Source organism: Orycteropus afer, unplaced genomic scaffold, assembly GCF_000298275.1.
Source record: "Orycteropus afer afer isolate SDZICR_OR568_19922 unplaced genomic scaffold, OryAfe1.0 scaffold00292, whole genome shotgun sequence".
In the NCBI taxonomy this organism is placed as follows: domain Eukaryota; kingdom Metazoa; phylum Chordata; class Mammalia; order Tubulidentata; family Orycteropodidae; genus Orycteropus; species Orycteropus afer.
The window spans coordinates 2,569,516-2,573,358 of NW_006921879.1; positions in this window are offsets into that span (position 1 = coordinate 2,569,516).

Sequence of the window (3,843 nt, forward strand, 5' to 3'; positions counted from 1 at the left end):
AATTTTGGTCAATGACATGAGACAAAGTATATATGAACTGCTGTATGAAGAGTGAATTTACTCTGTAAATCTTCACCCAAATCCTAATTAAAAAAAAAAAAAAGAATTCTTATATTTGATCCATGCTTAAGATTTTCTTGACAAGAAAATTAACTACTAAGAACTATTTTATATTCGGTGGAAGTATTTCCTATTGGGAATGAAGAGATTTATTGTACCCCTTAAGACTAATGTTTAACTAGATCCCTTTCTCTTCCTTTCGCAATTTCTACTTGAAACTATAAGCCCCAAAGACAGCTCATAGCAGAGACTACACTGTCAGTGGGGAAAGGACAAACTTATCCTATGGGAGATTTCTCTATCTTAGTTTACATGTCCCTATGTAAACTGAGGGAGCTCTGGTAGCGTAGTGCCTAAGGCACTTGACTGCTAACCGGAAGGCTGGAGGTTCAAACCCACCAGTCACTCCTCAGAAGGAAGATGGGGCAATTTACTTCCATAGTAATACTACCTCAGAAACCCAAGGAGGGGTCACTATGAGTCAGGTCCGACTTGATGGCACATAACAACAACAACAACATGTAAACTGAGGCAGTGCTCTTGTATGAAGATGACAGCATTTAAAACATCTGCAGGTGCTTCTTTCAGCTCCTTGTTCTTTTGAGAAGAGGAAGTAGTCCTCATTGCCATAGGAGCGACAGTTTTGTCTTCATTTTGGGATCCAATTCCAACATCCCTGAGAAAGAAAAATCATCCCAGTGGTGTGCATTTTCTTTTTCTCCCTTACCTCACAGGGTTTGTAATTTTCTAGCACATCCTAAAACTACTTCTTTGTCTGTTTCCACATTATGCCATTGTTCAGATTCCTTTTTGACTCTAAATGAAGTCTCAAGATTTCAAACATTTACATTTTTGTGACTTCACTTTAAAGACATTAGAGTTCCTGTAGTGGATTGAATAGTGCCCTCAAAAGACATGTCTACATCTCAATGCTCAGAACCTGTGCATATGTCCTTACACAGAAAAAGGGTCTTAGCAGATGTAGTTAAGGATCTTCATAGGAGATCATCCTCATTATCTGAGTGGGCACTAAATATGATGATAAATATGCTTAAAAGAGACACACAGAGGAGGTATACACAGACAAGAAGGCCATGTGAAGACAGAGGCAGAGACTGGAGTTCCGCAACCATAGCCAAGGGATGCCTGCAGCCACCGGAAGCTAGAAGAAGCAGGGCAGGATTCTCCTCTAACATTCAGAGGGAATGCGACCCTTCTGAAACCTAGTTTCCAACTTCTTGCCTTCAGAACTACAAGAGAATAAATGTTTGCTCTATTAAGTCATCAAGTTTGTGGTAGTTTGTTACAGCAGCCCTAGTAAACTAATACCATCCCCCAAAGGTAATATTTCTAAATAGCTACAACAAATGATTGTTTACATTCATGGAAGGGCACAATGACAAACCAATACCATTTAGATTGTTCTTTGGAATATTTTGATGTCATACCCTCACACGTGCAAACTACACATTCATTTATGATTCAACAAATATTTATTGAGCAACCATTATTTATCAGGTAAAGGACCCCTGATGGTGTACTGCTTAAACACTTGCCTGCTAATGGAAAGGTCAGAAGTTTGAACCCACCAGCTGTGCTGCTTCTGTAAAGATTTCATCCTTAGAAACCTTGTGGGGTAATTGTATTCTGCCCTATTGGGTGGCTATGACTTGGAATTGACTCAACAACAATGGGTTTGGGTTTTAGAGTAGTTTCTGGGGACATGTTGAGGAACAGAAGGCAAGTGTCTGTTGATTGCCTACCAATGTCAAGGACAATTCTTATGATACATCAACAAACAAACAGACAAAATTTCTCGTTTTCATAGGCCTTACATTCTAGAGCAACACTTTCCAGTAGGACTATCTGAGCTGCAGGAAATGTTCTTTATCTGCTCTCTCCAATAGCCCTGTGGCTATTGAGCACTTAAAATGCTCAATACTATAAATGATAAAGTGAACTTTTAATTTTATTTGATTTTAATTAATTAAATCTAAGGAGCTCTATGTGGCTAGTAAGGAGCTCTCTTTGGTGGCATAGTGTCTAAGGCATTTGACTGCTAACCAGAAGGCCGGTGGTTCAAACCCACCAGCCACTCCATGGAAGGCAGACTGGACAATCTACTGCTATAAAGATCTACCACCTCAGAAACCCAAACGGGGGTTGCTATGAGTCAGAATTGACTCAATGACAGTGAGTTTGGTTTGGGGTTTGGTTATGTGGCTAATGACTACCATATAGGACAGCACAGTTTTTGTTTTTGTTTTTTTTTTAGGAAGGCACAGTTCTTAAAGACAATACAGCCCATACTTCCAAGTTACATGAAGCCAACTCAGACAATTAAACAGATAATTATAATACAAGGAATAATTGCTGAAATACTTGTGACCAAAATTCTGTGGGAACTCAGAGTACTGTTCTACCCAAGTACAAACTAAGTCTTCTGTTTTTAAGGAAACCTTCCTAGAAGACTTTCTTTCTTTTTCTAAATATATTAACACTTATTTTTTTTTAATTTCTGACATTTGGAAAAGTAACATCATGGGAAAGTAGATAAGTGCTCTAAATTAGTTAATTGACAACAAAAGTAATCTGGATGGCAACTGACAAATATGCATTTTTTATCTTCCATTTTGAGATAATGGGCTGTGTAACAACAAATTATGAGTAATTTCTATATTTATTAAAATGTGGGTGACCTACTATGTTCTATTACTGCATGCATACATACACACTACACAGCACATGATTCCTAATAATACTGGAAATGACAAAATGGAACTTACCATTGCCTTCTGATGTGCTAGTTTTAAGCCACAGAATTCATTTTTAAAAGATAAATTTTCTTCTCTGAGCAATATTACCGGCATCCCCCCCCCCAAAAAAAAATAATAAAACCCACTGCCATCTAGTCAATTCCAACTCTTAGCAAGCCCCATTGAGTTTCCAAGACAGTAAATCTTTATGGAAGTAGATTATCTAGTCTATATTGTTGTTGTTGTTGTTGTTATGTGCCGTCCAGTCGGACCGACTCATAGCGACCCCTCCTTGGATTTCCGAGGCAGTATCACTACGGAAGTAGATTGCCCCATCTTCCTTCCGAGGAGTGGCTGGTGGGTTTGAACCACCAGCCTTCTGGTTAGCAGTCAAGTGCCTTAGGCACTACGCTACCAGAGCTCCCCCAGGGTATATTAGTATTAGTAAACTCTTTCCTTTCAAGCCTTGACCACCTGAATTACAAAACAACTTTAAGAGAATTGGTTACCAAATAGGCAATTTTTGAATGAAGTCACACGGGGGCAGCATCTACAAACACAGATCCCTTTTAAAGGTAGATGACACAGTCTGATTGGCTGTATCAAATTGTAACCACCCCTTCCTTTTTCTTTACAAAACTCAGTACTAGACCATAGCTGCTTCTATGGGCCGGGAAGTAGCTTATACAAGGAAAACCCTTTCAGGAGCAGTCAAATTCAGCAACCCTTTCTGAAGGGGAAGGAGAGGAAGATGCTATTCATAGTACCAGTGTTGATCTTATGGGTACATTTGTCACATAAGTTTGAGACTTTCCTGATTGCTTCCAGAGAATCCAACAGTGTAGAAAATTATCTGAAGGCAGAGAATAAGAGTGTCTGCTTAACAATCAAGAATTTAGAAAAGAAAAAAAAAGTTGAAAGGCAAAAGATGGGGTGAGGAGGAAGAGAAAAAGACACAAGAAGAGTGAGAGCATTATAGCTAAGAAACGAAGGATCTCATCAGACTTTCTCTGATGCTTCCCATTAT